Source organism: Rhagoletis pomonella, unplaced genomic scaffold (assembly GCF_013731165.1).
Source record: "Rhagoletis pomonella isolate Grant_MI unplaced genomic scaffold, Rhpom_1.0 Rhpom_scaffold_00009, whole genome shotgun sequence".
Lineage (NCBI taxonomy): Eukaryota > Metazoa > Arthropoda > Insecta > Diptera > Tephritidae > Rhagoletis > Rhagoletis pomonella.
Genome location: NW_023458563.1, coordinates 18853619 through 18880450, shown reverse-complemented (window position 1 = coordinate 18880450; position 26832 = coordinate 18853619). Strand labels below are relative to the sequence as shown.

Here is a 26832-nt window from a genome sequence, read left to right as displayed (position 1 = left end):
ACGTACCAGTTGCGATGATATGGTGGAGCTTAAATTATTTAAAAAGAAGGCTGAAATTTTTGTCGAGTGTTGTTAGTTATCTGGAAAATAACTTTCAGTTTATAACAATAAATTTGAATATTCGAATGGCTTTTGCCTATTTTTGACAACTCCCGTTTCTCAATTTACTGACTTTGTAAAAGAGTTTTTCATACAAGACATAGAGTTAGATACTCTTTTTAGCGAATTCTTAGTCTTTCACAGTTTTTGCGTAGTTGAAAAATTACTTAAGACATAAGGAAATATAGATGAAGTCCTTAAAAAGTGGTACTTTTTCACAGTAAGAAAAAATATTTATTTATTTCTTTTTTTTTCAATACCACACTCAACTGAGAGGATCTGAAGAATAAAGTTTGTTTCCTGGCGCAAAGAGAGTAACTGGCTTCTAATTAAAATTTTTGAAAGTGAACTTCAAATTAAAAATAGTTTTAAAATGAAATGTATAGATTTCTTTGTATATTTAAACACTGAAATTGAGAACGATCTCATTATTGCTGTTCAAAAATGTCACAAATTTAAAATAATATATTGGCTCCTATGTATAATGATGTGTACACTCATGTTAAAATGAATAACACTTTTATTTTTATGAACTATATTTTATTTATATACCAAAATATTGTTAAAAACAAGAACTCTGGCGTTTTAAAGTATTTTCTGTTACTTACATTCATAATTTTGCTTTGAATAAAAATGTACGGAAAAGTACTGATTTTTTAGCATGAAAAAGTCGAACGTACTGATTTCGCGCATAAAAAATCTGGCAACCCTAAGTTGGACTGATGAACGTTTTTTGTAATACATACAGTTATCTTTACGTTTCCAAGCGATTTGTTCTTCAACGATTGGGAATTTTAGGTTTTTATTTTATCGGTTTAAAATATTTTAAAAATCGAAGAGAAAGGACAAAGTTACTGAAAATCGCTATATAGCAATTAGCAGGAACTAAATGAAACTAAAAAGTTTATACAAATAGCTCCGTCAATGCATTTTAAAATTATCCGATACTATCGATGGTATCGATAGTTTCAATGCAAACTATCGAAAACATCGAATGGGATGACTATTGATAGTTTTACAGCTCTAGCCAGGGATGGTATTCCAAAACTTCAAAATGTGCCTAATGGACTGCCAAAAAGGAGATGAAAGTGCCACAAAATTGAAATTGCTTTCTTTTAAGGCTTTTTAAGAACCACACAGGTATTTTTAGAAATAGTATATATTTTTAATGTAATTCATTGAATTATTAGAGTAAAATCATATTAAAATAACACAATATTCCAATGACGAAGGGGAAAAAAACTTAAATATAACTATTTGGACCTGTTTACACATATACGTACCTATGTGCAAAATAATAGCAGTGCGACATTTTGACCAGTTTTGACTATTCTTTACATTGAAAAATTGTTATTAACTTTATATAATGGCCCTTATTTTAATTCTTAATTCTTAATATATCGTCGTTTAAAGTACAAAACCGTGTATCGTCATTCTGCAAGACCGCGTAACTGACATTTGCTGCCAAAAATTGGATTTACTCATACAAGCTCTCAGAAATGCGATCGCTTTATAAAAAAGAGAACCATTTTGAAAAATGAGTGTTTTTACTCTTTAGAAAATAATTCATGCAACCTCACAAACGCGGTTTTGCGTTTTGTTGATACGCGCTTTTGTACTTTAAACGACGATATGATTGTCTGTTATATTCTGGCTAAACTTCTATAAGGCTGACTTCCAAAACGTCAATTACTTTGCATACAAAGTATAATGTTTCATAACGCCGAACTACAAAATATTGACAACGTATACTTTTCCAAAACGCATCTGAAAAGTTATCGAAACGCATCGCTAGAGCAATCAGCGCTTCAAAAACAAAGTTGATGCTTCGTTTGTTATTGATTACCAATGGTGTTTTAGAAATGAAAAATTCAGAAAAATTGTTCATTGCTATATTGAATATTTAAAATATGCAATGTATATGGTTGCAATGTGTCGCTACTCTGCATATACAAACAGTTTGAAAACCGCACTATAACAGTATCAAAACATGGTATTGATACGTTTTGGAAGTCTACCGAATTTATGATTGTGCCAAAACTGAATGAATTGTGCCAAAAGCAGTGTGTCCAGATTGTTAAAAAAAGCGCAATTTCTGAAAAAAATAGCCAAAAATCGCCAATTTTTTTCTAATAAAATTCATGAAATCAATTTAACAAATATTTTATTTTAAAAATGAGACCTTGTTATAATATAGTTTTTAAAACCAAAAACGGATATAAAACCTTCAGAGGGTAATAATAAATAACAAAAATCACTTTTATAATAGAGATGTACAAACATTTTTTTTTTAAATACGCATACAGTGAAACCCGCTTAAGTACACCCCCGCTTAAGTGCCTAACCCGCTTAAATAACCAACATTTTTGGACACCATGAATTTTTTAATGTATTCTGAAGAAAATCCCTCTCTTAAGTACCTCCCCGCTTATGTACCTAACCCGCCTTAGTACCTCAATTTTTCATGCCCCATTTACAATTTTACTTATAATTTTCCCCTTTTAAGTGCTCTTTTAAAATTCCTTAAAATATTTATGTATTTAGAAATTCAGTAGCAGCGCCACACATCTAATTATGATGATTTTTTTTAAGTGTTCTACAAAATCTTAAGCTTAGGTTTATATGGTACTTGTTAGGGAATGAACTGCATTTTAATTGATTGAAAAATCTTAAAAATTAATAAATAAACATAAGTGGCAAACAATATTATTGTGAATTTGGTACAAAATGATATGTCCAACTTTGACTTTTTAAACAATTTAATTCTTGTAAAAATGATATACCATTGCACTAAATATTTTTTTAATAAAGTTTTTCTTTACATGTTTATGTATTTACATAATGCTACGATTTTGGTTTTAAACTATGTATACTTCATTAAATGTTGTTATTCTTGTTATGTAAGTTAACAAGAAGGTGTAACTACATCAGTAATTAGGTCCGCTTAAGTACCTTAAAAAGCTGACATTTTTCGTGAGGTGCTTAAGCGGGGTTTACTGTACTTTAAAAAATATTTGTTTGAACACATTTTGCAATAGTACTGCGCAATTATTAAACTTATTATAACTCATATTAATTGATTAATCGCACAATCCGCTTTTAAGCGCTCGGCGCTAAAAATAAAATAAAAACCTATAATAAGGCGAGATCAGCTATTTCTACATTTTTTTCAAAATTACCTATAGTGTATGAATCATTTACATTTCTGTTGTTCATATCGCACACCGTCTTCAAAAGAGTCACAACTCAAAATAACACGTTTGTCAGAAAATGCGAAAAACTATTTCTTAGCACATGATAATCATATGGGCAAGGGCTACTTTACCTTAGGTTTCTTAACAAATTATAACAAAATTTGCTCCAGCTTTTGCTAAAAGATAAATAAAAGCTCTGTATGCATTTTTAGCGCATAATCTTAAAAATGCCAAATTTTGAGTTGTGACTCTTTTCAAGAGGGTGTGCGATATATTGAGCAATTCAACCTTGATAACATACTGTTTGATATTGGAAACGTTTTGCAGCAGAAACTATTAGCCTTAATATAACTATTTATTCCAACTATTGAATTAAGGCTTTCCAACCTCATCCTATTTCGAAACTTAGTTTTTGTTGAATTCGTTACGGAAAAAAACGCGCTCAACAAAAGCATGTGAGTGCGGCAAGGATAACAATATGAAGGCTACTTTACTTATATTTCCAAATATTTGATTGCCTGTTGCGGTTTTCACTCCGTAAGCAATTATCCAAAATTCTTCAGAGTCGGATGGAATGGTTCTGAAAAAAGTTATTCCATGGGAAAGCTAAAGGTTTAGATATTCAGGTTCCGCTGCTTTTCTTTCCTTCAAAGTCAAATAGTGAATTGGCAGGTCCCTGAAACTTGTGATTCTTCGATTAGGGTGACTAAAAATTTTTAACAGTTTTTAATATGCTTCTTAAGTCAAGTTTATCACGCAGTTCATTAGCCTCTTCTGTAAAATTATTGTGGAAAACTAAGTTTTGTACATTTTTATAATTGGAACAAATTTATTTGAATGGTAAAAATCGGCAATGGCGATTTCCTAAATTTTTACGCGCAAATAATATCTAAAAAAAAATCGCCGAATTGGCGTGAAATCGCCAAATCTGGACACTCTTGCCAAAAGTGCCCTTGGGAATGAAAGTGCCAAAAATTGGCACTATTGTGCCTACTTTTCCATCACTGGCTCTAGCCATAGCTCACTGAGCGCTCTCTGAGCACATGTGTGTTTCACACGTATACGAAGAGCGGCAGCTGAGCAGTGCACTTAACGCACACAGTCTCAGTTTTGAATCGTTTGAATGTGTTAGAATGCCGGCCCCCTTGGATTTAGGTTTAAATGATGTTTCCACGCCAAGTGATTCGCTCTCCCATTCGTAATTCGCTCTCTCATTCGTGATTGGCGCCCCAATTTTGAACCGAATCGAGTAATTCGCCATACAAAATTTTGAGAGCGAATCACTTCATTCGTAGGTGATTCAGATCCAATCAACATGGGGATCAAGAACAAATCGTTGTCTTCTCTAATTTTTATTGATAACGGCTGTCAAAACACATAGACCACACACATCCCCACCAGCACAAACATTGAAAAAATAGCTAGATTCGTTAAAACTATTGATTTATCTAATTAACCACTGCAAATTTTTTCTCCACCGTTGAAATGCACAATTAACAGCACTTTAAACATTAAACAAAAGCAAAGAACAAGAAGCAGAGATGCAAAGTGAATCACGAATGTGTCGTGTAAACAGATTGATTCGCCATTCATAATTGAGAGAGCGAACCACGTGATTCGGTTGTCGTGGAAACGCCGTTTTATATCAGGGTGGCCAACTCATTTTTGAGAATTCCGCGATTTCGACAATGAAATTCCCCGATTTTGCCCGAAATTTCTTAAAATTCCCCACCCATATATATCTCCATATTAACAAAAAAAAAAAAAAAAATATATATATATATATATATATATATATATATATGTATTTTGATATATTGCTTGACTTTATGTTTATTTAATTTTTAAAGATAATTCATCTAAAATTTCAGTCGACCTAAATTTTGACAATTTTTCTCATTTATTTTTTATTTTTTATTTAATTTGAGTTATTTTAAGTTTTAATATACATAGGTCATTTTTTAACAAAACCCGTATAAATCCAAGTTTCAAACTTTGTGCAATATCTAAAAAAAAACATTTAACAAACTTTCGTAAAAATTTCTAGCTTTTTATTTAGATTTACTAGAAAAATTTTTGAAAGTTTTGTAGCCCACTCAATTCTAATATAATAAAGTGCAAGTTTTAAGTGGCTACAAATTTTTGTTTTAGATTTTTTTGCCGAAGGTGTTGCGGTTTTCTTCCATTTAAAAATAAATTGTGCTTATTCGTTATACTAATGAAAGCAAATGCGACAAAGAAAATTCTAACAAATCAACGATAATTTGCATAATTTGCAGGGTTGCATAATCAGTACCTTAGTTGCAGTTGCATGCCTTATGCAACTTTTTTGACTTATTATAAAATTAGTGAAGCAAAATAGAAAAATTTAGTCAACACCATGAAGAAAAAGTTCATCCCCCGATTCCCCATGTCAACGGGAATTCTCCACAAAAAACGGTCCCTTCCCCGATTCCCCACCCAAACTGAAATTCCCCGCAAATCAAGAAATTGCCCACGAGTTGGCCTCCCTGGTTTATATAAAAGAGGTTGCGTAATGCGCAGATCCGTTACATGGTTGCCACTCGCCAACATTTTTTTCTACCAAAATCTCTTAAGAAAAATTACCAAAAGTTACCAAATCTTCACTTCTTCACTGAGAAAAAATATATTGAATAAAACTGCTATATTTCATAACAAATGTGTATATACTTACAGCCCGATTCTGCGCACTTAATAAATTCAATCTAATATATAAAAATCTCGTGTCACGGTGTTAGTGGTCGAACTCCTCCTAAACGGCTTGGCCGACCTTTATGAAATTTTTTGTGCATACATGGTAGGTATGAGAATCGGATGTAATGTATATTTCATACCGGTAGGTGCAGAGGGCGTGGCACCAATCATACAAACCGAACTTTTCTTACTGAATTTCCCTGAAAGTGTTCGTGGCAGAGTACTGAAACTTGGAATGGAGGTATATCAAATCAATCAAATGGTCATGATAAAAAGTTGGGGCTATTGGATAAAGGGGCGTGGCACCTCCCCTGCAAACCGAAATTTTCATACTGCATACCTCGGGCAGTGTTCACGATAGAGAACAATTTTTAGTATTTTTGTATGAAAAATCTAATATATAAAAATATATAAAAATATTGTGTCACGGTGTTTGTGGTCGAACTCCTCCGAAACGGCTTGACTGATTTGAATGAAATTTTTTGTGTATATTCGGTAGCTATGATAAGAGGGTTTTAAAGTATGTTTCATACCGCTAAGTGAAGGGCGCGTGGCACCTCCCATAAAATCCGAATTTTCCACACTGCATATCTCTGGAAGTGTTCATGATGGAGTACTGGAACTTGGTATGGAGATATATGAAATCAATCGCATAGTCATAGAAAAATTTAAGCTTTTGGCAAAAGGGGCGTGGCACCTCCCATAAAAACCCGAATTTTTCATACTGCAATATCTCCGGAAGTGTTCATGGTAGAGTACTCGACCATGGTATGGAGATATATGAAATCAATCCCATACTCTCAGAGAAAATTGGAGCTTTTTCATAAGGGGGCGCGGCGCCTTTCAAACGCACTGAAGCTATTACGTATCTTTGTATGCATATACACTTTTGCTAGGTAATTTACTTTGGCAATGGAAATATGCCTTCTGACAACCACCAAACCGTAATATTAGAAGATAAATGCGTCACTGAAAATCATGTACGTGAACTGTTGGTGAAAATGTTGGACCAAAATGTTTCATTACAAAAAATTAATTTTTGGCGGGACGAAGTTCGCCGGGTCGGCTAGTATTTTTATAAATTGTCAATTTTCGATTATTTATCAAAACACGCCAGTTCTAGCAAAGAAGTTTAAATCTATTTTCTTGATAAATTATCAAGATTGAAAATGCTATTGACAATTATAATAATTTTTTTATTAGAAAATATTTTTCTATCAATTAATTACTGCATGTGCCGATATTCTCGTTTTCGTTGTTGGTGTTTCCGACACGGTAGGAGTATGATGTAATCTGGAACGATGTTTCGTCATCTTTTGGCAAATTTGGTTTGGAGACAAACCGGTTTCGGCGTTGTGCCATCTTCAGTGTAATTTTTCGTTCGGAATGTGCCGATATTTGAACCTGCGACTCACGGAATAATAGCACCGGCATACAAAAAAAGTGGCGGGTGCTTTTAACCGAAATTTCGAGCTATTTTTTCGGTTTTTTTCATAATTTACTGTACATGTCAAACGGATCTCAGATTCGGATTCTGTGGGTCGAAATACATGTCGGTAGGTGGGACTGGTAAAAAGCACGCGACATTTTTTTTTGTGCCGGAATAATCAAATGGATTTTTGGACCTTACCAAAAATTGCCAGATGGCCGAATTTTTATACCTTTGGTACTGTCGAATTCAAAATGTATCGCAAACATTCGAAAGTTGTTTCAGAAGTGCAGCCCGTGGTGCTGCCACTGTAATTCAAATATTTCCAGTATTCGAACATGAGATGACTCTAATTTTATCGAAGTAAATTTGCAGAAGTGTCAGTAGTGCTGCCACTGAAACTCGAAGGGTTTTTATAATTACGCACAGGCAAAACATAATTCATTTCTTTCTAGTAATGCAAATAGATGTTTGGTTGCAAAAGTTACCAAAATAAAATAAATGTGACCAAGTTACCCAAATCGTTTAAAAGTTACCAATTTTGGTAGAAAGTTACCAATTGTGGCAACCATGATCCGTTATTCTTCTCGCAAAGTTTGGGCGACACCAACAGCGAAAACAACAAGCAGCGAAAACAACGGGCAGCGTATAAAACATAAAATTGAAGTGAACAGAAGCGATTTCAAACGAATTGTAATTGATAGCTTGTTCAAAAATACATTTAAGGTTAATTTTAACCAAGTTTTTACTCATGCCTTTATGTCTAAAAAGCCACAAAACCTGATTTTTCACTGCGACAAATTTTTGCGAAATTTTCATTTAAGCTCGCTATGTCTCAGACGTTTATGTATAGATTGATTTGAAATTTGTACACAATAAACTAGATACTATTCTAAAGGAGATGAGTCTACACTTCTTAATACTTACTTATTAAAAACAAACTGGCGGATATTTTAACTTTTTTATAAAAATTAAGGAGGTGGTTTTTACAAATGTAAAAGTTGTGTTATGAAGTTTAAAATTTTTGTTTTGTTTTAATGCAGCATTATAGACAAATATATACCGACATTTTTGGGAAAGTTTCATGTTTAGGCAACAAGTAGTTCTAAAGTTTTAAAAATATTATGGTGACACCCACGAGTGGGCGCTCGCCTCTAGATAACAAATATTTTCACATAGCACTTGCACAAATAATTTTGGAAGTAATATTAAGTGAAATGTTGAAATTCATAAATTCATCAGTGTTATATAACTTACTAGCTTATACCCGCGGGTTTCACCCCACGTTTTTATACAAATATGAAAAATAATTAAATTATGTTATATTTTATTTCTGTGCCCATTTTGTTATAGCTCGTTATTTTTTAAGCGAGTTAAGGTAGTTATGCCGTTTAGAACTATGAAATTATAAAATCTCGTCTGCGCGCTAGGCATACAAAAGATATCAATCCCTCTAAGTTTATGTTAAAATGGTTCCAAGGATACGACGCGTGAACGTGTAACCTTCTTGGAGGTACCACGGCGGGTTAGAATATTTCCACTCAAATTTAGTAGCCTGGCCTTTTTAAAATACCACTTCTCATTACTGTAGCAAATGCCTCAAGAGGTATGTATGCATCATGAGAGCTTTAGATTATAAGGCCGAACCCGGCTCTCCCATTTCCATTAAATGAAGTTAGTTCTGTCAGTACGGCACTTATAAAATAAATCTCCATAACAAATTTAAAATACTTCCAGAGATTTTCTACCCTTCCAGAGATATGTATTAAGAAAGTTTTAGTATGTATGGGAGGCGACATGCCTCCTTTTTTAATAACTCACATTCCATACCAAGTTCCAGTATTCTTTTACAAACACTTCCAGGGATATGTGGCAAGAAAAAGTCAATTTATACAGGGAGTGCCATGCCCCTTTTTCTTATAACCCTAATCTTCTTACATGAATTTAGAATTGATTTTACATACTCCAGTACCAAGTCCCAGTACTCCACCATGAACGCCTCTAGAGATATGCAGCAAAAAGTAAATTTGTACGGGAGGTACCATGCCCCTTTTCGAATAACGCAAATTTTTCTCCATGAGTATGGAATTAATTTTGCAAATGTACACATCTCGGTGCCAAGTTTCAGTCCTCTGCAATAAACACCTCCAGAGATAAGCAGCATAGCAAAATCACTTTGCATGGGAGTTGCCCCAGCACCTTTTCCAATAACTCTCATTTTTCTCCATGAGTATGGTATTAGTTTCACATACATACACACATATGTATTTCCATACCAAGCTTGAGTACTTTACACCAAACATTTGATGAGATATGCAATATGAAACTTTCAGTCACTATGGGAGGTGTTAATGATTAAATTTTTTTAATCGTTAATCGTTAATTAATTTTAATCATTAATCGTTAATCCAATTAAAAATAAAATCTGATTACGTTGTCTAGTTTGTCAGAATTTGAAACCAAACACCAGTTATAGTAATTATTTTGTGTGTACCAAATTTCGTTCTGATCGGGAAACCGGTTAAGGAAGTAGCTTATTTTTCAATCCAGGTCATAAACCATCTGTGAGCAAAATTTCATTTTCAAACAGGTGACAATTCTTAAAAAAGTAGCCTTTTTCCAATCTAGGTCATAAGCTATCTGTGTGCAAATTTTCATGCAAATCAGTTCAGTCATTTCCGCGTATTAATTTAATTAAATTTTTCTAATAGGTGGCAATTCTTAAAATATTTTCCACTGTAGGTCATAAGCTATCTGCTTGCAAAAGTTCATGCAAATCCGTTCAGACGTTTCCGCGTATTAATTTCATTAAACTTTGTTAGCAGTTGGCAACACTTAAAAAAATAGCCTATTTTCCAGCCTAGCTCATAAGCTATCTGTGTGAAAACTTCCATGCAAATCAGTTCACCCATTTCCGCGTATTAATTAAATTAAACATTTCTAACAGGTGGCAACTCTTAAAAAGAGTAGCCTATTTTCCAACCTAGGTCATAAGCTATCCGGGCGCGAAATTTCATGCAAATCCGTTCAGTCGTTTCCGCGTAATAATTAAATTAAACTTTTTTAACAGGTGGCAACTCTTAAGAAAAGTAGCCTATTTTCCAATCTAGGTCATAAGCTATCTGTGTGAAAATGTTCATGCAAATCCGTTCAGTCGCTCCCGCATATTCAACAAATTGAACTTTTTTAACAGGTGGCAACTCTCAAAAAAACAGCCTATTAACCAATCTGGCCCATAAGCTATCCGCGTACAAAATTTCATGTAAATCCGTTCAGTCGTTTCCGCGTGATGATTTCCCAAACATCCAAACATACAAACATACAAACTTTCACATTTATAATATTAGTAAGATAGTAAGATTAAAGTTCTTTGTTTTAACTTAATAGACATATGTACTTACATATCTACCTGCATCAGAGCAGGAACGTACGATCGAGCTTAGGACATTACAGGTGGCTGGCAGCAGTGCTAATGGTTCAGCACATGGTACAAAGTCTTCGGATAACGCTGAAGGTGGGTTTATATAAAATATTTAATTGTACTATGTCTAAACGATTTTAGGAAAACGTGGAGCAAAACGTGGATTGGTGCCAAGAAAGCAAAGCTTTTTGTGTGGCACCTCGAATGGTCCTCCCTTGCTGCAATCGATTTTGGGAGCTGTAGAAAGGAAGTGCTATAAAGCAAAAATTATAATTTATTTTGGAACGAATATCCATCTGAAGATGGCACAACGCCGAAACTGGTAAAACACAAAAATTATAAGATGAACAAGTAAGAAAGTCTAAGTTCGGGCGGAGCGGAACAATAAATACCCGGCGCAAGTATTAATTATAGTTGTTTTACCTTTCCGAATACTAACGCTATATGGTAAGCAAGGCTGGTTTTACCCCTATTTCAAACATCTTCGATATAACGTTCAGTTAGACATGAAGGGATAAACTTATATAGTCGTATATGGGCGGTATGACGCCCATTTTCCGAAATTCCAAATAATTTACTTCTTTTAGAGGTATTGTTGTTAGTATAAATTTTGAGTAAATTAGCGTCCTTAAATTTCGAAATATCGAAGTCTTACGCATTTCTGAAATTTACCATTATATGGAAAGTGGCCGTAATTTTAGTCGGATGTCAATAATTTTCAACGATTTGCTTTTAAGTGGCAAGCACAATAATCATACCGAGTTTGGTACATATTGGTCGAACGGTTACATATATGTGGTCATAAGTGGGCGGTGCCACGGCCATTTTCCAAAATTTTATCATAAACGTAAAGAATTATTGCAAGCATTAAATTTGAATAAATTAGCTTCAGTAGTAACTGATTTATCGAATATTTCGTATTTCTCTAAATTACCGTTATATGGGATGTGGGAGCGGGGGGATACGGTACAGCTGTCACACAGAGTTTTAGTTCGGAGTAAAGTTCCACACTACGGGGCACAAGCTTTCGATGCTTTCTCCTTGTCTAAAAAAAATTATAGTTTAAACAAGTAAGAAAGTCTAAGTTCGGGCGGAGCCGAACATTAAATACCCGGCGCAAGTATTAAATATATGTTTTTTTACCCTTCTGAAACCTTCCGCTAGATGGTAAGCCGAGGTGTATAAATTTTGAGTAAATTAGCGTCCTTCAATTTCGAAATATTGAAGTTTCAAGCATTTCTTAAATTTACCGTTATATGAGAATCGGCCGTTATTTTAGTCCGATTTCAATAATTTTCAACGTTTTGCTTACACGTGGCAAGTACAATAGCCATACCGAGTTTGGTACAAATTGGTAGAACGGTTACCGATATACTTACATGTGATCATAAGTGGGCGGTGCCACGCCCATTTTCCAAAATTTTACCATAAACGTATTTCTTGGTAAAGAATTGTTGCAAGCATTAATTTTGATTAAATTAGCTTCAATATTTAATGATTTATCGAAGATTTTGTATTTCTCTAAATTACCGTTATATGGGATGTGGGCGTGGTTATTGTCCGATTTTAAAAAGTTTCGGCGGTTTTTTATGCTGTACCAAGGCCAACATCTGTGCCAAGTTTGGCAGAAATTGGTGCAGCGGTTACCAAGATATACACATGTAACCATAAGTGGGCGTGGCTACGCCCATTTTCCAAAAATTTATAATATTCTTATTTTTCGTCTAAAACTTATTAAAAATATCAATTTTGAGTGAATAATCTCCAGTAGTTACTAAAATATCGCAGTTTTCGTATTTCTGAAAATTACCGTTATATGGGAAGTAGGCGTGGTTATTGAGCGATTTTAGAAATTTTCGGCCATTTGGTATGTTATGCGAAGGCCAGCAACTGTGCCAAGTTTGGAAGAAAGTGGTGCAGCGGTTACCAAGATATAGACATGTAACCATAAGTGGGCGTGGCTACGCCCATTTTCCAAAAATTTATAATATTCTTATTTTTCGTCTAAAAATTATTGTAAATATCAATTTTGAGTGAATTATCTTCAGTAGTTACTAAAATATCGCAGTTTTCGTATTTCTGGAAATTACCGTTATAGGGGAAGTGGGCGTGGTTAAAGTCCGATTTCGCCCATTTTCAATACCAACCTACCTTGGATTAAGGAAAACCTACATACCAAATTTCGTTGAGATATCTCAATTTTTGCTCGAGTTATCGTGTACACGGACGGACGGACAGACGGACAGACGGACGGACAGACAGACATGGCTTAATCGATTTCTTTTTTCATCCTGATCATTTATGTATATATTTGTCTATATCTATCTCGATTCGTTTTGGCTGTTACAAACAACCGTTATGTGAACAAAATTAATATACCCTTGTGCACAAGTGCGCTCGGGTATAAAAATGGAGTCATCTCATGGCAATGGAGTAAGTTATCTTTAATTAATAACATATTTAACTTATTAAAGATCTTTTTTAATTCAGTGCAAAACTAAGCGTGTCCGGGGAAAACCAAACCATGTGTGGACAGTGTCGGAAGAGAAGTCCCTAATTGATTTTCTGTTAGAAAACCGCCTATTTGAGGTTGTAACACATTCAGATCCCAATTGTTTGATTTCGGAACTCCTAGATGGACACTTCGGCGATTTGCCAACAACACAAGCATATTCAACCTAAAAGTTTCATCGATCTCTTCCTCCTCATCTTCATCGCCTAACAAAAATGCACCAAATAAATTTAAAAAACTCATAAATGACTTATTTGACGACTCACTTCCTTCCATCGTTGCGTCCTGCGCGTACTTCTCGCAAATCGCAGCCATTAATTTGCTTTTCTCGCTTCTTCTGGGCATTAGAAACTTTCTAAAGCTGTTTTAATAATTTTGATTTTGTCAAATATAATTGTTAAAATATTGTACAATAGCACACGAAAAAGTATGGGATGCTCACAAGTTTCATGTTACAACTGTTCTAAAAAAATAGTACAAAAGAGCAAATATGACAAATAGCACGACTTGTGAACTCCCTAAGTATGTTCAGTTATACTTGATAGGATAAAGTTATACAGCTATAAGTCGGCGCTACCACGCCCATTTTCTAAAATTCCATAATAATCTTATTTTAAGAGATTATTGTGAGTATTATTTGAGGGCGATTAATTGAGTAAATTAGCGCCCTTAAATTTTGAGCTATCGAAATTTCAAGCACTTCTGTAATTTACCGTTATATGAAAAGTGGGCGTAATTTTAGTCCGATTTCAATAATTTTCAATGTTTTGTGGCAAGCACAATAACCGTACCGAGTTACAAATTGGTAGAACGGTTACCGAGATAAATATATGTGATCATAAGTGGGCGGTGCCACGCCCATTTTCCAAAATTTTATCATAAACGTATTTCTTGGTAAAGAATTGCTGCAAGCATCGATTTTGAATAAATTAGCTTTAATATTTACTGATTTATCGAGGATTTCGTATATCTCGAAATTACCGTTATATGGGATGTGGGCGTGGTTATTGTCCGATTTTAAAAATTTTGGTATGCTGTACCAGGGCCAACAACTGTGCCAAGCTTGGAAGAAATTGGTGCAGCGGTTACCAAGATATACACATGTAACCATAAGTAGGCGTGGCTACGCCCATTTTCCAAAATTTTTTAATATTCTTATTTTTCGTCTAAAACTCATTGTAAATATAAATTTTGAGTGAATTATCTTCAGTAGTTACTAAAATATCGCAGTTTTCGTATTTCTGAAAATTACCGTTATATGGGAGGTAGGCGTGGTTATTGTCCTATTTTGCCCATTTTCAATACCATCCGTCCTACGCCCGAAAGAAGTGCACGTACCAAGTTTCGTTAAGATATCTCAACTTTTACTCGAGTTATCGTGTGCACAGACGGACAGACGGACGGACGGACGGACGGACAGACAGTCACCGCTTAATCGATTTCTTTTTTCATTCTGATCATTTATGTATACATTTGTCTATATCTATCTCGATTCGTTTTACCTGTTACAAACAACCGTTATGTGAACAAAGTTATAATACCCTTGTGCACAAGTGCGCTCGGGTATAAAAACTAAAACCTCCCTATTTTAATTGCCATTCGTACTGTCATCAGGTATGTAACTTGAGAATAGAAATCGATGCATCTTTTAGGCGCAACAATATTACATAGTTACATCCCGAGCTAATAAAAGGAAGGTAAATAAAAAAATTATAGCTTAAAAAACTAAAACATCGCTATTATAATTTCCATTCGTACTGGCATCAGGTATGTAACTTGAGAATATATCGCTGCATCTTTTAGACGCATCAATATTACATAGTTACATCCCGTGCTAATAAAAGGGAGGTAAAAAAACCTACATATGTATGCATGTAACTGCATACATAGTCAAAATAGTTATTCGTACAGTGATTGTTTTTCGGTAATTTTTCACGAAAATATAGTTCATATTTTAACAAAAACCATACGAACTAAATTTTCAAACTTTATGCAAAACTTAAAAAATTCTACAAATGTTCGTCTATGTATATTTCAAACTTTTGATTTCTACAAATGTTCGTCTATGAATATTTCAAACTTTTGATTCAGATTTTTTGCAAAAAAATTGAGTATGTAGTTTCGAAGCTCATTCTATTTCAGTGCTACAAAGTGCAAGCTTCAAAACGCTAAAAATTGCGTTGATTTTTGATATTTTTTTCTCAATGGTGTTGAGGGTTTTCTTTTATGCAAAACTACATTTTGTTCATGGAAGAAAATATGTAACACCCTTGAGAAACAAATTCTAAAAAATCAAAGGTAATTTGAAACGACTTGAAGCTTGCATTTTTTTCACTGAAATTGAAGAGCTACAACACTGCATACAAAATTTTTTCTAAAAACTGTTATTCAAAGTTTTTATGAAAGTTTGTATCATTTTTTTTAAGTTTTGTAAAAAGTTTGAAAATTTTATGCATATGGTTTTTGTTAAAATATGAAAAGTATTTTCGTGAGAAATTAACGAAAAATTTATTATTTAAAACATTGCGAATACTGTAAAACAATCACTGTACTAATAACTATTTTCACTATGTGTGTATACGTATACCTATGTACATATGTGGGTATGTAAGTATGTCTATTAAATTTATAACAAAGAGCTTTAATAAGTTATATTGCACTGATAAATTTATGAATTTCAACGTTTCTTTACTTCCAAAATTTCTTATACAAGTGCTATGTAAAAATATTTGTTATCTAGAGGCGAACGCCCACTCGTGGGTGTCACCATAATATTGTTATAACTTTAGAAGTACCTGTTCTCTAAACATGAACCATTCCCAAACATTTCCGTATATATTTATCTATAATGCTGCATTAAAACAAAACAAAAATTTTAGACTTCATAACAAAACTTTTGTTTTTGTAACTTGTTAACTTTTATAAAATAGTTAATATATCCGCCATATGGTTTTTAATAAGTAGTAAGAAGTGTAGTTAGACCTTCTTTAGAATAGTATCTAGTTTATTGTGTACAAATTTCAAATGAATCGCTAAATACATAAACGTCTGAGATATAGCGAGTTTAAGTGAAAATTTAGCAAAAATTGGCCGCTGTGAAAAATCAGGTTTTGTGGCTTTTTCGACATGAAGGCGTGAAAGCAAAAAATCGCCCTGGGACCATATGCGCAAAGAGAGGCTATTTTTATTTCGCGCATTGCGCGGCCTTCTTGTATAGATCTTGGCTCACGTGAGTCAGCTTTGCTGACCACTCCTCTAGATTCTAGACTCTTATAATATAAACCATATTCAGTTTATTCAATTACAATCTTACAGACTAGATAAAAATAATACTATCATAATTAAAACTAAATACTATAGATTTTGATACACAAGTAGTTATAAGAAAAATGAATCAATAGATGACTTGAAAATATTTCTCGGCAACGAAAAATCAATATTTAGACTCTTTGAGATCTTGTTAAATTCTGTCAGGGCACGGAAAATCGGATCAAAATGGTAATAGTTAGCCTTAGTAGCACGCAAGTAAAAGGGCAGAGATGAGCGTAGAAATCTGTGAGGCACATTAAAGGATATCTTCTCCAGAAGGACCGAACAATCCAAATCAAAAACGAACATGAGCAACTGGACAATTCTTCTAGTTTCAAGAGTTTGTAGGTGAATAAGTTTACAACGGGAAAAATATGAGGGCATCGGGTCATCAAAGTTAAGGGAACTTAACGCAAAACGAACAAATTTTCTCTGCACTCGTTCGAGTCTGGCGGCATGACAGCCGTAAATGGGGTTCCAAATAATAGAAGCGTACTCTAGTTTTGATCGTACTAAAGAGTTAAATAAAGCTTTCCTGGTGTATGGATCCTTAAAGTCTTTCGCATATCTACGCAGGAAAGCCAGGTTACTGTAGGCTTTTGGAAGCACGTAAGATATATGATTGACAAACGAAAAATTTGAGTCAAAGACTACGCCTAAGTCAACAACCTCTTTCACAGAGGCCAAGCGAGTGCTAGAAATACTGTAATTAGAACAAATAATGTTTGAAGATTTTGAGAAGGACATATGAAAACATTTATTTACATTTAAGTGAAGCTTGTTCGTATGACACCAACTGACCAGGTTACTCAGGTCGTACTGCAGAGAAGAAACATCCGACGAGTCGTTAACTCTACGAAAGAGTTTGAGGTCATCTGCATAGAGTAAAAACCTAGAAAATTTGAAACAGGAGCCAATGTCATTTATAAAAAGGACGAACAAAAGTGGTCCGAGGATACTGCCTTGGGGAACACCCGACGTTGCCACAAAAGAGTGGGATTTACAGTTTTCGAACTCAACAAACAAGGTCCTATTAGACAGATAAGATTTTAACCATTGTAGAAAGGCAGAATGAAAGCCGATAGACTGAAGTTTATATATTAAGATTGCGTGCGACACCTTATCAAAGGCCTTCGAAAAATCTGTATAAATGGTATCCACCTGAGTACCATCTTTGAAAGCTGATACACAGAATTCAGAGAAAGATGCCAAGTTAGTAACAGTAGAGCGCCCGACAACAAACCCGTGTTGGTGCGGCTCAACAATGCTCTTGGTAACTAAAGATAATTTCTCCTTTATAATTTTTTCGAATAGCTTAGAACAAACTGTGAGTTTAGCAATAGGCCTATAATTAGCGATGTCATTTTTATTGCCAGATTTGAATACTGGAGTAATTGATGCAATCTTCCATCTATCAATGAATGTGCCAGAAGACAGAGACAAATTAAATATATGACATAAAGGAACACATAAAGATGAACTGCAATGCGACATAACGTAGGCACAGAGCCCATCACTATCGCATTTTAGCGAAGGTTTAAGCGTGGACATAGAAGTGCTAACATCCAATTCTGTGATTGTGAGGGAACCAAAATCAATGCGTTCTGATAATTTCGAGCGAGCGTGAGAGTTATTCGGGTTATCAGCCTCACTATCAAAGTTTGATTTGAAGAACTCAGCAAAGAATTCAACTGTGTCAGGCAAAGATTGAGAGAATTTACCATTAAGGCACATACAAGCCGGTATGTTGGAAGACCCACGCTTAGAGCGAATAAAATTCCAAAAAGCCTTAGGATTTACTTTTAGCTCAGCTTCCAGTTTACCAATATAACGATTATAAAGAAACTTATCCAGCACATTAAATTGATTAACATAATTCATATACTGATCTCTGAGAACAGCATTCGCAGTGTTGGCCTTATAGAGTTTATGATATTTATTACGTTTATTCTTCAAATTTTTTAGAGTAGTGTTATACCATGGTAATTTATGAAGTCTAGGAAGAAGAGGGGCACTTTAATGGAAAAAACCTCTGTCAACTTAGACAAGAAAGTATCAAAACATAAGCTCACATCATTTGTTGAAAGAATATTAGCCCAGTTAATATCGCTAAGTGCATTATTCAACTCACAGAAGTTGGTAATCCGAAAATTAAAAGCGGAAGTACACGAATTGCTCGGAATAGAGATTACATCAAAACATTTTAAAGAAATAACAAGCGGAACGTGATGTTTGTCTGTCTTGTACAGAGGTAGATTACTCTCAGAAAGGTTAACCTGTTATTAACAGCAGTAGCAGAGAAAGAATTCAGTGCAGATGACGTTTGTAGTGTAGATCCAATGTTAGCCGCAACTGGCATTGCAGCAGCGACTGTAGTAGTAGAAATAGCAGATGAATGTGATGCCGCAGTACCAGTATCACCAAAAGCAGAGACGACATGCATTACAGGTAGCGTTTCCATTGCGTAAGGCTGCAAAGTCATGGCAGCAGCATTAGTAGAAGCTCGAGAGCCAGAAGACGGAGAGGCGGCGTCGGCCACTGAAGAAACGGATGAAACAGCACCACTAATTTGCTTTATTGTGTGAGCGGCAGTAGTGTGAGTGGCAGTTGCCATGACATTCGTCTGGTCAGCAGCAGAAAAACTCTGGTCGATTGAATTGATTGCGCGAGGGCACTTACAGTGAGAGGCATTTTGGCGAACTTCACTAATCTCAGCAGAGAGCGATGCAAGGGCAACGAGTACATCTTCAGTGTGCAGTTTACGCAAGGCTATTAACTCAGCATGCAGTTTAGTTGTTTCATCGATTAAAAGTTTTTTGTCTGTATGGAGAGCACTAATCTCAGCGAATACACGAACTTGATCAGCTCTAATTGCTTTAAGCTCACTAAGAATAGTAGGTAGAATAGACAATTGTTGTTGCGATTCTTTAGCCCTATTAATAGAAGCCGTAGACGATGACTTTGACAGCTGTTGTTGATGATTTTAATATTTGTTGATTATTTAATAAATTAAAGTATGACTTTCACATCAACTTTGTTTAAAAAGATGCAGCAAATAGAGTCACTGTCTCATTGGACTAGGCCAGATCAAACGAGGTTAAAATTTCGATATTTATTTTATTCAAACACAGGAGCGCAAAAAAAACACGTCCGCACTTCACACTAACTGATATGATTGCTATGTGTAGGCTTTGTAGCAATTGAGTAAAGATAGTTCTTTTGAGTACATATGTAAATACATATATACCAGGCCCGGCCGCAAGGGGGCTTTAAAATTTATTTTAGGTAACAAATATTTATATATCTCTGTAAAAATTGTTTATTGAGGTAGCCTAATGGTGGCAACATTGTTTTTCCTTGCAATTAGGGGAACGAAGGGTATTGTGGAGTCAGCGGCTATTGGGGACCACCTATTTAAAAAAAGAGTTATTTAAAATCGCGGTTCAAGCAAAAATTAATTCATGGAAGGGAAACCAATAAATGTATATAAAAAAATTGCAGTCAAGAACTGTGTTTGAAAAGGTATTATATGACGGAGAAAGGATTGCGTGCACTTTAGGACTAATATGAAATGTACGTTTTATAGCATTTTCTATATTTGCACATTAAACGATTTTGTGCTAAAAATTATTTCTTTTACACTTTGAATTCTTATTATTTATTTTTTTGAAACGTACAAAATTAAAAATAACACTAGCGAGTATTGTGGTTTATTTGTATTTTCGAGGTCTCAGCTATTGGTGCTAATCTAATATATAACAAGTAAGAAAGTCTAAGTTCGGGCGGAGCGGAACATTAAATACCCGGCGCAAATATTAAATATATGTTTTTCACCTTTCCGAAAGCTACCGCCACATGATAAGCCGGGGTGTATAAATTTTAAGTAAATTAGCGTCCTCAAATTTCGAAATATTTAAGTTTCAAGCATTTCTGAAATTTACCGTTATATGAAAAACCGTAATTTTAGTCCGATTCTAATAATTCTGAACGTTTTGCTTTTATCTGGCAAGCACAATAACCACACCGCTTTTGGTACAAATTTGTAGAACGGTTACCGAGGTACATATATGTGATCATAAGTGGGCGGTGCACGCCCATTTTCCAAAATTTTGTTATAAACGTATTTATTGGAAAAGAATTGTTGCAAGCGTCAATTTTGAATAAGTTAGCTTTAATATTTACTGATTTATCGAAGATTTCGTATTTCTCTAAATTACCCTTATATGGAATGCGGGCGTGGTTATTGTCCGATTTTAAAAATTTTCGGCCATTTGGTATGCTGTACGAATGTCAACAATTGTGCCAAGTTTGGAAGAAATCTGTGCAGCGGTTGCCAAGATATACACATGTAACCATAAGTGGGCGTGGCTACGCCCATTTTTCAAAAATTTATAATAGTCTTATTTCTCGTCTTAAAATTATTGTAAATATCAATTTAGGTGAATAATCTTCAGTAGTTACTTAAATATCGCAGTTTTCGTATTTCTGAAAATTACCGTTATATGGGAGGTAGCCGTGTTTATTGTCCGATTTTGCCCATTTTCAATACCATCCTTACGCCCGAAGGAAGTACACGTATAGAGTTTCGTTAAGATATCTTAATTTTTACTCGTGTTATCGTGTGTACAGGCGGACGGACAGACAGTCACCGCTTAATCGATTTCTCTTTTCATCCTGATCATTTATGTATACAATTGTCTATATCTATCTCGATTCATTTTGCCTGTTACAAACAACCGTTATGTGAACAAAGTTATAACACACTTGTGCTCAAGTGCGCTCGGGTATAAAAATCTCGTGTTACGGTGGTTATGGTCGAATTGTGTATATATGGTAGGTGTGAGAATCGGATGTAAAGTATATTTCATACCGCTAGGTGCAAGGGGCGTAGCACCTGCCATACAAACCGAATGTTTCATACTGCATATCTCTGGAAGTGTTCATGGTAGAGTATTCGAACATGGTATGGAGATATATAAAAACAGTCGCATACTCATGGAGAAAAATTGTGGTTATTGAAAAATAGGGTGTGACACCTCCCATACAAACCGAATTTTTCAGACTGCATATCTCTGGAAGTGTTCATGGTAGAGTACTCGAACATGGTATGGAGATTGTTATAGAGGTATATGAAGTCACATGGTCATGAAGAAAAATTGGAGCTATTGGAAAAAGGGGCGTGGCACCTCCCATAAAAACGGAATTTTTCATACTGCATAGCTTCGGAAGTGTTCGTGGTAGAGTACTCGAATATGGTATGGAGATATATGAAATCAGCCCCATAATTGGGGGTATTTGAAAAGGCGTCGTAGCGCCTTTCAAACGCACTGAAACTATTACACATCATGGTATACATATCGTCGGCTTAGAGTGTAAACCTGCTAAATCCGTTTTTTGGCAAAATTGACCTTTTGATGCAGTTCGAAGGAGTAGGCGATTCCGTAGTTGGCAAGCAAACAAATACGTCAATATAAAAATATAATTGTCAAAAATTGTTTGATGAGTAAAGCTGCTAAGTACAATCAGTTCAAATTCAACTGCTAAATCCAACATATTGTGCTTCTGTCGGTCGATTATTGTTCTATCTTAGAGTATTACTTAGTTTATGCGTTTAAGCCAAGGTATTTAATAGCCAGCGAATAAGCTTTAATTTTTTATATCTCAAGGAAATTATTGTTACTTATGGAGCGAAACAGAAGGAAGATTAAATGCAGAAGAGTTTTCCAGCGTGTGGGTAGATTTGATAGAAACAAATTTAGTACCAAATAATAGTTCCGGGGAGCCAATTACAGTAATTTTTTTATAGCGACGGATGCACATATCAAACCGAAACTGTATTATGGCTATAATGTGTTATCCACAGCTATAAATAACAATATCATTATTGAGCAAAAGTTTCTTGAATTAGGCCATACCCAAATGGAAGCTGATCGTATCCATTCCACTATTGAACGAGCACTTAAGAAAAAAGATATCCATGTTCCTGCAGAATACGTTGAAGTATGTAGATCAGCTAGAAAAAATCCAAAACCATATGACTTACGTTATCTTAGTTGCACGTTCTTTAAAAGCTTTAACACAGTTCAATTCTTTAATAACATTCGTCCCGGTCACGGCAAAGGTGCTGCTAAAGTAACTGATATACGAGCCCTAGGGTATACACCAAGTGGCGACATACATTTCAAACTAAGATTCTCCAATGCAAAGAAAATCCCCAGTAGCTGTTTCCTTGCCGTTTTCTCACTTTCCGAATTTATACGAGAGTAGGCGTACGATTGCTCGCAGAAAGTATGAGATCTCAAGTATTTCAAACGATTACTTCCTGAAGATTACCACATCTACTATGACAATTTACCTCATGATTGAATAATATGTATCACACTTTCTGGCATTATTGAGTTCCTACTTAAATTATCTTATATGTGGACTTTGTACTATTAATTTGAGAGAGGAATACTTCACGTATAGTTACTAATATATGTATTATAAACTGACTATTTTTATTTACGGAAGAATAAATCTGTTGTATTATTTTATATATATGATTGTTTTTATCTATGGAATCCTATTTTAATTAACATTTAAATTGAGCTCGTTATCACAAAAAATAAAATAGAAACAATTTTATTTATACAAAAAACCTGCAAAATCCACTTCAATTTTGAAAATACAAAAACTAAAACCTGCTAAGTTAGAAATTCGCCAATAAAACCATAAAAACGTAATTTTTTTCATTCGTTCTGGATTAGGGCCATATAACGTCGCGCGATTAACAAACTATATGTAGAATTTGCCCCTTAGACTAAGAGTAAAAGATATATTTAGTTTTTTACCTCTACAGTAAAATATGTTTTTTGGTCGTTAGCAGGTTTACACTCTAAGGCGACGATATACACTTTTGCTAGGTTATTTAAGACGGCAATCGCAATATGCCTTCTGGGAACAACCAAACCGTTATATTAGAAGATAATTGCGTCACTGAAAATCATGAACGTGACCTGTTGGTGAAAATGATTGACCAAAATGTTTCAATACAAAAAATTAATTTTGGGCGGGGGAAGTTCGCCGGGTATGCTAGTAATTGTATAATTTTTTATTAATCTTATAATTTTCTGTAATCATGGTATAGATTACCAGATTGTGAAAATCCATATATAATATATTCTGAATTGATTAGTTTTCGGCATGAACCCCTATTTTTACAAAGGCAATTAGTTTGATAGATTATAATTGAAATATATAAGTTACTGCTGTAATACTCATCTGCATGATTATAATATGTTACACGTCGAATTTAAGATGAAAGATCTATTTTTGTACAAGAATTCAATGTAAAGTGGGTGTAGCAAAATAACCAATGTTCAATGACACTTCATTTTGAAACCTATAATAAACGTTCAAAAAGCTGATTCAACATGTTCCAGATTTTTTCTAAAATATAAAGCGACGAGTCTTAGATTATCCATTAAAACTGAGAAAAAATCGGATTTCCATAATACCCTTCGCTTCTCTATTTAGTTATGGTTTCCCAAAATAATTCAAAGAATATCATCAGAGAACGAACCAGAGAACGCAAACGAACAATAGCAAACGTTTTGGTATCGTTTAGTTTCGCTCATACAAGGTAACGAAACACAACAGATTCAAATCACTCGGAAACATTTTGAAAAGTATTACCGAATCGGATTTGCATACCGAACCTAGATCTTTTCATTACGCATTTGCAAGATCGATTTTGATGAATTATCTTGTTGTGAACTGTTTGAGAAATTTATATCAATTTTATATGATTCGGTGCCAGAAATATGGAGAAGTGAAGTTAAACTTTGGAGAAAACGCATCGCTGGTATAAATATTCAAAACTCATTTGAAGCTTGGGATATTTGTAACCCCGATGCTTTTCCAAATGTTCATCAAGTACTTAGAGTCATAGCTGTTTTACCTTGTATGACTGCCGCGAGTGAAAGAACATTTTCTTCTTTGAGATAAACTATGAAGGAAGATCGTCTGAAACAGTGATGAAGTTGATGGTACAATTGTACTTTTTTGGTACATTTTGGATCCAAAAAGTACATTGGTACTACTTCGACATTTTTGATACAATTTTGTCAAAATACAGCATTACGACAAATTATGTCGAAATACCACTTGGGGATAAAATATAGTCATCTTTTTCCTACTTTGTACAAGTAAATACGTAGTGTTTATTAAAAATAGCAGACTTTTTAAAATCATAAAACAGTTGCTGTTATAATATAAGCAGGGCCGAAGAAAATAAGCCGAAAAATCCATTTCAAGCGCTTAGATAAGCACTAAAACATTGGTAAATATGCTTGCAAACATGCTCGCAAGACTACAAAATTTAAGTACAGTTTAATGTTTTGTTTTTTATTCAGTTTATTTCAAGTATTGAAAAATTTCAATGGACAAGAAGTGTTGCTTGATATTCTTAAATATTAGAAATCTGCGCTGGTCGTTTTATTATTTTTTAATATTCGTTATTCTCCATTTGAAATAAACTGTTTTCAATATCTTCAATAACACCAATGCCTTCCCGTAAAGACAAACCATTGGTCTTAAATTTTTGTATCCAAGCAGAAATGCAATTGAAGTTACGGGTTAATAAAAACCAAACCTGTTTTTAAGTGATTATTTGTAAATATTTCTTTAGTTTGAAATGGTCAAGACAAATTTATTGATCCTAATTTTCTTACGCAGTATGAAGTTCTTACTAAATTCGCTATGCTTTCCACTAAAGTTTGTTTCTGAAGAGTACAAGGCAAAAACCAGATAATTACCAATGTCTATTTATTGCTTCAGGCGTTTCAATGATTTCCTTGATTTTATATTTCAGAAAAAAAAACAAACAATGTGAAATATTTCCACAATGTAACTTTTAGGGGGAAAAGGATTTTTTATTTAAATCGCTTGTTTCTCCAAAAGTGTTCAAATGGCATATATGGGAAGATGTTGCCGAAGAAAGATTAAACAAAAAGCCTGCCTCCCAAGAAAAACGTCACGTTAATGTCATAAAGAAGGTGGAAGAAACTTCAACATTAGCTTATCTGATAAATGAGTTTTAAACTGATATGCAAATGTTACATTCTGGAAAATATTTTACAAAAATGCAAAAATAAGAACCAAATTTAATTTTAGAAGAACCTGAAAGCAGTTTCGTATTCACGTCAGTAAATGAGAGGATATAATTATGAATCTAGGTTAGGGTAGGTTAAGGTGGCAGACCCGCAAAGGGGACTCACTTAGACATTTGATTGTCCATTGTGATACCACATTACATAGGAACGGTAACTGCGTAAAAATTACGAGAAGCGCTGGGTGCTCATAATGAAGTTCTTCAAACAGCTGATGTCCACTCCGGAGAGTCCCTCGGGAGTGTCGATGAAATGCGCACCGAGATGCTTAAACCGTAATCTAGCGAATGCCGGGCAGTTGAGTAGGAAGTGCTGAGATGATTCCACCTCGTCTTCCAGGCAACTGCGGCAGTAGGGATCCGTGACGATATTGAGTCGCACCGCGTGGGTTCCCATTGGACAGTGTCCGGTCAGTACACCTGTGAAAATCGAGAGCTGACGCTTAGCCAGCTGCAGCAGTTCCCTTGACCGCCCGCGGTCCACAACCGGCCAGAAGGACCTTGCAACTCTGCAAGTCGGGGTTTTTTCCCAGCGCTCGCTGAGCCGACCATGAGCCCATCTGTCCAAAAGCAGGCCGCAGGTTGCCAACGGAACTCCAATGCCCTCCCTATCCGAGGTGATGGCCTCAAGGGTGCCTTGCCTGGCCAGTTCATCAGCCCTGCAATTTCCCGCGATATCACTGTGCCCCGGGACCCAAATCAGCTTGATCTGGAAGTACTCCGAGGCAGTTGAGAGAGAGGTCAGGCATTCCCCAACCAGTTTTGAGCACAGCATTAGCGATCCCAGCGCCCTGATTGCCGCCTGGCTATCAGTATATATATTTACCCTCCTTTTTGACAGTACATTGGTGCGTAGCCAATCGGCTGCCTCCTTTATAGCGGCCACCTCTGCCTGAAAGACGCTGCAGAGATCCGGCAGTCTGAAAGTAAGATCTACTGAGAGTTCCTGACAGTAGACACCTCCTCCAACTCTCCCTTCCAGCTTCGATCCGTCCGTAAAGA

At 34.9% G+C, this 26832-nt stretch overlaps 1 protein-coding gene across 7 annotated transcripts in view; it reads left to right on the top strand.

The window, feature by feature from the left end:
• The window catches only part of LOC118745617, a 314215-nt gene that overhangs the window by 18071 nt on the left and 269312 nt on the right, over positions 1 to 26832 (top strand). For 3 of the 7 annotated variants that reach the window (XM_036479138.1, XM_036479140.1, XM_036479133.1), the window contains exon 2: positions 10825 to 10951. The exons of the other annotated variants lie outside the window; for them this stretch is intronic. The gene's annotated coding sequence lies outside the window, so the exon portion shown is untranslated. The remainder of the gene's footprint in view (positions 1 to 10824; positions 10952 to 26832) is intronic. 7 annotated transcript variants of the gene reach the window in all.